The sequence below is a fragment of the Thalia democratica genome, unplaced genomic scaffold (genome assembly GCF_965202585.1).
Source record: "Thalia democratica unplaced genomic scaffold, ktThaDemo2.hap1.1 HAP1_SCAFFOLD_1031, whole genome shotgun sequence".
Classification (NCBI taxonomy): Eukaryota; Metazoa; Chordata; class Thaliacea; order Salpida; family Salpidae; genus Thalia; species Thalia democratica.
The window spans coordinates 5,001-15,000 of record NW_028139960.1 but is presented as its reverse complement, the minus strand read 5'-3'; the positions used below and the strand labels follow the sequence as shown (position 1 = coordinate 15,000).

The window sequence follows — 10,000 nt, the reverse complement described above, 5'->3', positions numbered from 1 at the left end:
GAAGACCGACGCGGAATCTCTCCTCGGTCGCCGAGCCGAAGCTAATCGAACGCCTATAACACTCTTCCGAAGAAGAGCTACCTTGCGAACGACCAAAGTCAGCCCAGCAACCGGTCGCGGCCCTCGCCGAACGCTAGTGCAGCGCCGCGACGCCAGCGCAACCGTAAGAGTCTCCGAAGATCACTCAAACAGTAGGACAGCTCTCGCAGCGCCTGAAAACGTCCGGCGACTCGATGGGCGCCTCCGTTTGCCTCCAAGCGGTTTCACGTACTCTTTAACTCTCTCTTCAAAGTGCTTTTCAACTTTCCCTCACGGTACTTGTTCGCTATCGGTCTCGAGCCAGTATTTAGCCTTAGATGGAGTTTACCACCCGCTTAGGGCTGCATTTCCAAACAACCCGACTCCGGGAAAACCGCTAGGACGAATTACGACCGCCGCCAAGGGCCTAACACCCGCTCTGGGAAAAGGCCTCGATCAGAAGAACGTGGGCAGTCGTTGGTTCGCCGCATGCTGAATTCCATACGCTACATTTCCTCGCCCTCCAAAAAGGCTCGGATTTAGCGCTGGGCTTATCCCGCTTCACTCGCCGTTACTAGGGGAATCCTTGTTAGTTTCTTTTCCTCCGCTTAGTGATATGCTTAAGTTCAGCGGGTCGTCCCGCCCGATCTCAGGTCAAAAGTGATGTACTACAAAAGTACATGCGCTTTGTACGTCGGCCTTTTGAAGTCACTTAACTTATTCTCGAGCACCTACCGTCGTTGCTACCTCACCCGAGGCCAGCAGGCTGCTCACGCTTCAGCTGTGAAATCGCCAGACCAGCTGTCTTTGACGACACGCTCCTTAATTAAGAAACGAGTCGCAGGCACTTTCAAACTAATGAAAGGATCGGTGTGTTAAAGACCCTGAGACGGACGTGGCCCCAGGATTACCCGAGGCCGCAATACGCGTTCAGAATATCGATGCTCAATGTGTCCTGCAATTCACATTACTTCTCGGAGCTAGCTCCGTCCTTCATCGACGCTCGAGCCGAGTGATCCACCGCTAAGAGATCTCTCGTGTTAATCAATCTCAATGCAACCAAAAAATCGTGTTCAAAAAGAAGCGGCCGCGCCAGCACTTGCGTGCTGAATTATTACTCCCGCTGTCAGAAAGCAACGCGACCGAACTATAACAGTTACAGGGCTCGGTCCCTTCGAAGAAGAGACGTCGCTTGAAATCAAATTTCGATTCGTTAATGATCCTTCCGCAGGTTCACCTACGGAAACCTTGTTACGACTTTTACTTCCTCTAAATGATCAAGTTCGATCGTCTTTTCGAACACCGGCGAGTGCGTTGCCGCACGTACCAGGCTCAATCGGAGGACCTCACTAAACCATTCAATCGGTAGTAGCGACGGGCGGTGTGTACAAAGGGCAGGGACGTAATCAACGCAAGCTAATGACTCGCGCTTACTGGGAATTCCTCGTTCAAGGGAAACAATTGCAAGTCCCTATCCCTAGCACGACCGGGGTTCAACGGATTACCCGGACCTTTCGGCCTAGGGAACACACGATGATCCGGTCAGTGTAGCGCGCGTGCGGCCCCGAACATCTAAGGGCATCACAGACCTGTTATTGCTCAATCTCGTGTGGCTAAACGCCACTAGTCCCTCTAAGAAGTTGTCTCCGACCCAATGGGTCGAGCAGCTATTTAGCAAGTAAGAGTCTCGTTCGTTATCGGAATTAACCAGACAAATCGCTCCACCAACTAAGAACGGCCATGCACCACCACCCACAGAATCAAGAAAGAGCTCTCAATCTGTCAATCCTCGCTGTGTCCGGGCCGGGTGAGATTTCCCGTGTTGAGTCAAATTAAGCCGCAGGCTCCACTCCTGGTGGTGCCCTTCCGTCAATTCCTTTAAGTTTCAGCTTTGCAACCATACTTCCCCCGGAACCCAAAGACTTTGGTTTCCCGGAAGCTGCCGGACAGTTCTTAAGTTCGACACTGCCCGATCGCTAGTCGGCATCGTTTAAGGTCAGAACTAGGACGGTATCTGATCGTCTTCGAACCTCTGACTTTCGCTCTTGATTAAAGAAAACATTCTTGGCAAATGCTTTCGCAGTCGTTCGTCTTGCGCCGATCCAAGAATTTCACCTCTAACGGCACAGTACGGATGCCCCCGTCCGTTCCTATTAATCATTACCTCGTGCTCCGAAAACCAACAAAATAGAACCGAGGTCCTATTCCATTATTCCATGCAACATTATACAAGCGTAAAGCCTGCTTTGAACACTCTAATTTTTTCAAGGTAAACTTGCCGGACCACCGCAACACTCAGTTAAGAGCACCGCGAAGGCACCGACCAACAAGAACAACAAGGCCAGTGCTAGCCTTTCGACCGACCAACCTCGCCGTCCCTATATCCAACTACGAGCTTTTCAACCGCAACAACTTAAATATACACTTTTGGAGCTGGAATTACCGCGGCTGCTGGCACCAGACTTGCCCTCCAATGGATACTCGTTAAAAAGTTTAAAGTGTACTCATTCCAATTGCAGGACCTCGTACGAGGTCTGCATTGTTATTTTTCGTCACTACCTCCCCGAGCCGGGAATGGGTAATTTGCGCGCCTGCTGCCTTCCTTGGATGTGGTAGCCGTTTCTCAGGCTCCCTCTCCGGAATCGAACCCTGATTCTCCGTCACCCGTTACAACCTCGGTAGGCCGATACCGTACCGACGATAGTTGATAGGGCAGTTGCTTTAATGAGATGTCGCCAGCACTAGGCCGTGCGATCCGCAAGCTTATCCAGAGTCACCATTGTAACGACCCGAAAGCCGGTTAGTTTTGGTCTGATAAATGCGCGCCTCACGTCAGTTCGGCGCTTTACGCATGTATTAGCTCTAGAATTGCCACAGTTATCCATGTAAAAGCGTACAATCAAATGAACCATAACTGATTTAATGAGCCATTCGCAGTTTCACTGTACGTGAGCTCGTACTTACACTTGCATGGCTTAATCTTTGAGACAAGCATATGACTACTGGCAGGATCAACCAGATAACTATCCGAGGGCGTTTAAACCCGTTGCTCGACTGAGCGTTTTTACTGTATAAATACAGACCTTTTCTATCACTCGGCTTAAAAGCCTTGCGAACGTTACTGAAAGTCGGCGCCGGCCTTTTGCTGTTTAAAGCGCCAGCCCGCGTCGACTGCAGCATGCAGCTATACAACTGACTGTTCTTTCTCCCGACCAACCGTTTGCCTTCTGCCGGTTAACTCGTCAGCAGCAACACGCCATCTGTCTGCTGCAGTTACCCGCCTCGAGCCGTGCCTGCCTGCGTCGGCTACTCGTCTCGACGACTTCGCAAAGCTATAAGCCTACCGCCGCTGGACGCTTGTAGTTTTTCATACGCTGCTCCAATGCGTTTACATAGCACGTTCGCCGCCGCTGCAATAGCCGCGCCTCGGGTGCTAAACAGTAATGCTTTAAGCCCGCTTTCTCGTCAAGTCGACCGAACGCACAAACACGTCTCTCTCACTAGTGTAAAGTAATGCATACGTGTATGATGCTCAAATGTTGCTGTTGAACTTTTTTTGCCGATTTTTTCCGTTTTTTTTCAATTTCTTTGTTTCTTTTCGATTATTTTAATGTTTTAAGCTTATTTATGCTACGTTTAAATGTTTTAATACTTTTTTATACTTTATTTAATATGTTTAAAAGAAATAAATAAAAAAAAATATGTATAAACTACTTTTTTTAATGTTTTAAATATATATATATTTATTATAAATAAACTTTATTTGTATTATTTTTTATTTAAGCGTACTTTTTAAATCTTTATATTTGTTTTATCGTTTTAAGCACATTGCGATAAATATAATAAACAAAAAATTGAATAAAAATAATAATAATAAAAAAAAAAAAAAAAAAAACATAAGCTTATTTTATATTTTTATTTTATTTTTATTTAAACTTACTTTTCAAACCTTAATACTCGTTTTATTTTTTTAAGCAGATTGCGATAAATATAATAAACAAACAATTAAATGAAAATAAAATAAAAAAATCAAACATAAGCTTATTTTATATGTTACATTTTATCTTTATTTAAACTTACTTTTTAAACCTTTATAGTTGTTTTATTTTTTAAGCACATCGCGATAGATATAATAAACAAACAATGAAATAAAAATAATAATAATAATAATAATAATAATAATAAAAAATCATAAGCTTATTTTGTATGTTTCATTTTATTTTATTTAAAACTTACAATTTAAACCTTTGTATTTGTTCTATTCTTTTAAGCACATCGCGATAAATATAATAAGCAAACAATTTAATAAAAGTAAAATAAAAAAATCAAACATAAGCTTATTTTATATGTTTCATTTTATCTTTATTTAAACTTACTTTTTAAACCTTTATAGTTGTTTTATTTTTTAAGCACATCGCGATAGATATAATAAACAAACAATGAAATAAAAATAATAATAATAATAATAATAATAATAAAAAATCATAAGCTTATTTTGTATGTTTCATTTTATTTTTATTTAAACTTACTTTTTTAACCTTTATAGTTGTTTTATTTTTTAAGCACATGGCGATAGATATAATAAACAAACAATAAAATAAAAATAATAATAATAATAATAATAATAATAAAAAATCATAAGCTTATTTTGTATGTTTCATTTTATTTTTATTTAAACTTACTTTTTTAACCTTTATAGTTGTTTTATTTTTTAAGCACATGGCGATAAATATAATAAGCAAACAATTAAATAAAAATAATAACAAATAAATAAAACAATACGGCTAAACTATAAAAAGAAAACTAAATAACTGATAAATACTTGTAAAACATTATTTGAAAAATGTATTTTGAAACACAACACGATTGATTTATAAATAATAATATATTTTTAATTTGTGTAGTTCATTTAAAGTAGTCTCCCTTTTTGCTTCTGGTTTTATTAGAGTTATATATAACAATAAATGGTGTAGTTTATTTAAAGTAGTCTCCCTTTTTGCTTCTGGTTTAATTAAAATTATATAACACATACTATAGTAAGTTAAATAAACTATAGTAACTTTATAAAACTACTTTACAAAATACATTTGTATAATTTAATAACTTTAAAATAACTATCAAGAATAAAATAGAATAGCTTTAAGTTTAGTATACAATTGGTATGTAAATTGTGTAGTTTATTGAAAGTAGTCTCCTTATTTGCTTCTGGTTTTACTTGAGTTACATAACGTTAAATAAACATACTTAATAAACGTAACCATCAATACTGTCATTTTAATAAAACTAAGTACAAATACATTGAATTAACATAGAACTTTAAAAAGCCTTCGCTAGTATCTGTTGGTAACAGTAAATAACCTATTATGACTCACAATACAGGAGTGCGAAATTTATTTTTCATTTGATTTTTCAGGTATTTATTTATTTGTGGAAATAAACTTTTTTATTACATTAGAAACTAATTGAATTTTTCCTATAACTATACCTATTATTATATTTAGTATGCTTAAAAGTAATAAAATGACACGTCGCGATTATATAATAAACAAACAATCAAACAAACAAAGAAAAAAAAAAAAAAAAAAACTATTTTTTTAAACTTATATTTCAACTATATGTCTTATTTTATTTTCATTTAAACTTACTTTAAACCTCTGTATTTGTTATATATATATTTCAACACAATACGATTAAACTATAAGACAAACAACAAAATAAAATAATCACATTAATAAATACACTAAGCAAATAGCTAGAATAAATATAAATAGTTCAATATATACAATATATTTCTTCCATTTTTAAGTTACTTGTTAAACATATTTATTTAAAAATGTTTCTTTAGAATATAAAACTAACAGTTCTACAAATAAAGAAATTAAAAAGCCAATACACATAACACTAACTTTTCATAAATTAGATATGCAAATATGAACAAAATAGTAACTAAATTCTAAAGCTTTTGTAAACTGTGAACTTATAAACTTATAATAATAATTGCATATTCACCATTCACAATAGCTTTTTATTTAGTACACAACTGGTCTGTAAATTGTGTAGTTTATTGAAAGTATAATCCCGTTTTGCTTCTGGTTTAAATAAAGTTATACAACACATACTAAAGTAAATTAAATAAAGTAATTCACTACTATCGTATTAAATAAAACCAATTTACAAAATACATTAATTTAAATTAAAGTGAACTTTGAACTTATAATAATAATTGCATATTCACTATTCAGAATTTCTTTAAATTTAGTACACAACTGGTCTGTAAATTGTGTTGGTTCTATTCAAGTACTCTCCTTGTTTGTTTTGTTTTAGTTGTATTTATTTTTAGATACTAGCACATTCAATACACATAATAAAGTAAACCAAATAAACTCTATTAATTTAAACTAAGTACAAATACATTAAGTTAATACAAAACTTTAAAAAGCTTTTGCTAGTATCTGTTGGTAACAGTAAATAACTTATTATGACTCACAATACAAAAGTGCAAAATTTATTTTCGTTTGATTTTTCAAGTAGCCACGCTTTTATTTGTTTTTGGACAAAAAGACTTTAAAGTTTTAGTATAAAAGACTAGTTGTATTAATTTTAACTCAGAAAATTGTACTCTACAAGATGGTGCCATTATTTTTTCGATATCTCAAACTGGTCAAACCACTTTTTTAGCGCTCTAATTGGTTTAAACAGCAAATAAGCAAACAGCAAATAACGTTATCTGATTGGCTAAGGTTTTTGTTTGCTAATAACTAGAATTTTCTTTTCTTTTAAGCGTTAAAGAAATGTAAATAAACGAGTAATAAGTATAAATAGGTCAGAAAGAAAAATAGTACAAAAAAGATGAATTCAAAAAGCAAAGGCCTACGGCACGTGGTATTCCCAAGCGGTCACCCATCTAAGTACTAACCACGCCCGACACTGCTTAACTTCCCAGATCGGACGAGATGGGGTGTACTCAGTGTGGTATGGTCGTAGGCGTTTGAAGGCGTTTACAAGCCTTTATAAACCCTTCGGTTTATTTAAAAAACCTATTTGCACTTGATTTACAATCAATTTGATATTTTAAAATTATTCCTTATAAAATTTTAACCTGAATTAACTTTTTTTTTGTTTTTTTAATCAACAGTTACTCCCAAACTGTACTAAAACTGTATTGTAACTGTACAAAAGTGTTTGTTTAAATAATTGTTATCTATAAATTACCTAAGACCAGGAAAAGTAGAAGTAAAGTTTATTGAATTATTAAATAAATAAAATAAAATCGTAAAATAAAATAATACAATATGTTTACAATTTGTCATTGATCTATCCATTTATGTTATTGCATTACAAATACAAACATTGCATACATTCAAGAGTATTATTCATCAATCTTTTCAATATAATAAGTTTTAAATTTATATTTATTTTTAAATAATTCCTGACATTTTAGATTACCTGAGATTTTTTTTTAATTAAATTAATTTTAGTAATTAAATACTTGACGTTCTATTTTGTTTAATTTGATAACTCAACCATGTTTATTTTTTTTACTAATTTAAAAGAACTATTAAACTAAAAGACATTACATACAGCTTCTAAAAGTTTTAAACACCTTAAAAAATATTATTATTTTAAAGATATATTAAAGAACTAAACAGATATTACTCCTAAAAAATCTTGTTAATAATATATAAAAAGTACTCAAAGTCAGACTCGGAAATATATATACTGTTGTATATCTTACTTGAAGTTCACTGTAATTGACACTGTATAACAAAATTATAAAAATCAACCTATTTATATAGCAAAATATTTCTTTATCTTTGTCGTGGCGCGGTGGGTCAGTGGTCTTATCAGCTGACTCATAAGCAGAAGGTTGTAAGATCGAATCCCGCTAGTCGTCACGAAACACCACTATCGTTCAATGTTCGGGCTTCAAATTCTTTGAGATTATACTGTACTATTTATCTATCTAACTAATCTATCTAACAAATGTTGTTCAATCTAGGTTGTGGGTACTTGGGTCGAGTAATGCCTTTGACTTACAATCTGTTGTGGATTGACAATATTCCTCTATCTATCATTAAACAAATCTATCTAATAAATGTTGTTCAATCTAGGTTGTGGGTACTTGGGTCGAGTAATGCCTTTGACCTACAATCTGTTGTTGATTGTCAACATTCCTCTATCTATCAATACTGATTATATTCAATAATAAATGTTGATTAATTCAGTTGTAAGAAAACCAGTGCGCTGGTTAGGTTGGGTAAGGCCTTCGACTTACAATCTTGGGGATTATCAACGTTCATCACAAGTACAGTAACGATCTCATTGAATTTCCAGTTGGAACATAGGATTGTAGTGGTGGCCTACTTTGTAGGTTTTTTGCCTAGTTTGTTTTTTGCCTAGTAGTGTTTGCCTAGTTTGACAAACTATAGTATATATATTGTATAACTTTACTTGTATTATTTTTTATTTAAATTACTACTTATTATTAAAGAATTAAATTTTTTTAGAAAAAAAAACTATGTATTTTAACTAATGCTTATATTATATGTTTTGTTTTATTTTTATTCAAACTTACTTTAAACCTCTGTATTTTTTATACAATACGATTAAACTATATAACAGAAAAATAATTAAATAATCAAACTATTGAATAAGCAGTTAATTAGTGTGTTTTTTATGCTTCTTTCATTTTTAACTTACTTGTTAACCATATTTCTTTTATTAAAGTATAAAACTAACAGTTACTAAAATAAAATAATCATAAAAGTCAATACACAAAACACTAACTTTTTATAATTTAAATATGCAAACATGAATATAGTTATGAATCTATTATTTATTCAAATAGAATTATTCAAAGCTTATAATTATAAAGCTTTTGTATAATGTTTCAATTACAGTGAACTTTAAGTAAGATAAGTTTTTTTTTTTGTAATAACTACAAAATTGGTATTTTAGTTTATTATTAGTAACTAAATACTTATATTTATTATATTTAAAAAAAACATCTATACTAACTCTAATTTCAAAGCATATTAAATACAAATTTTACCAACTAAATATTTATTTTTATTTTAATTATTATAACTTTCAAACATAAGCTTGTATACCTTATATACCTATATACCTCATATAGTAGGCTTGACATAACATAACATTATTTAATTCTTTTTGTTTGAAATAAACTCATTTAGTTATTAGTAAATTACAACATAAATGTTTATAACAATATAACTAAGATTTAGCTTTTGAGTTAGTAAACTTTGATAGTTTTCTTTTAATAGTTTAATAATCTTTATTTAAGTTCAAGCAAAATTGCTATATATTTAATACACATACAAAAGTAAACTAAGTAAACGTAATTCAATAGTTTCTATTAAGTAAAAGTAATTACAAATACATTAAGTTAATACAAAACTTTAAAAAGCTTTTGCTAGTATCTGTTGGTAACAGTAAATAACTTATTATGACTCACAATACAAAAGTGCAAAATTTATTTTCGTTTGATTTTTCAAGTAGCCACGCTTTTATTTGTTTTTGGACAAAAAAACTTTTAAGTTTTAGTATAAAAGACTAATTGTATTAATTTTAACTCAGAAAATTGTACTCTACAAGATGGTGCCATTATTTTTTCGATATCTCAAACTGGTCAAACCACTTTTTTAGCGCTCTAATTGGTTTAAACAGCAAATAACGTTATCTGATTGGCTTACGTTTTTATTTGCTAATAACTAGAATTTACTTTTCTTTTAAGCGTTAAAGAAATGTAAATAAACGAGTAATAAGTATAAATAGGTCAGGAAAGAAAAATAGTACAAAAAAGATGAATTCAAAAAGCAAAAGCCTACGGCACGTGGTATTCCCAAGCGGTCACCCATCTAAGTACTAACCACGCCCGACACTGCTTAACTTCCCAGATCGGACGAGATGGGGTGTGCTCAGTGTGGTATGGTCGTAGGCGTTTGAAAGCGTTTACAAGCCT

General features: G+C 33.2%; 5 non-coding genes across 5 annotated transcripts in view; all 5 read right to left on the bottom strand.

Moving 5' to 3' along the window:
* Window positions 1–675, bottom strand: part of LOC145847676 (large subunit ribosomal RNA) — a 3,630-nt gene extending 2,955 nt beyond the window's left edge. The window contains exon 1 of the ribosomal RNA XR_014371455.1: window positions 1–675. This exon is cut by the window's left edge and continues 2,955 nt beyond it. This is a non-coding gene — a ribosomal RNA (large subunit ribosomal RNA).
* Window positions 676–897: 222 nt separating this feature from the next.
* LOC145847662 (5.8S ribosomal RNA) lies at window positions 898–1,050 on the bottom strand. Its single transcript, XR_014371443.1, has one exon. It is a non-coding gene; the product is annotated as a 5.8S ribosomal RNA (ribosomal RNA).
* Window positions 1,051–1,232: 182 nt separating this feature from the next.
* Window positions 1,233–3,040, bottom strand: LOC145847670 (small subunit ribosomal RNA). Its single transcript, XR_014371451.1, has one exon. It is a non-coding gene; the product is annotated as a small subunit ribosomal RNA (ribosomal RNA).
* Window positions 3,041–6,885: 3,845 nt separating this feature from the next.
* LOC145847661 (5S ribosomal RNA) lies at window positions 6,886–7,004 on the bottom strand. The gene has a single exon (XR_014371442.1). It is a non-coding gene; the product is annotated as a 5S ribosomal RNA (ribosomal RNA).
* Window positions 7,005–9,859: 2,855 nt separating this feature from the next.
* LOC145847678 (5S ribosomal RNA) lies at window positions 9,860–9,978 on the bottom strand. The gene has a single exon (XR_014371456.1). It is a non-coding gene; the product is annotated as a 5S ribosomal RNA (ribosomal RNA).
* Window positions 9,979–10,000: the final 22 nt, after the last annotated feature.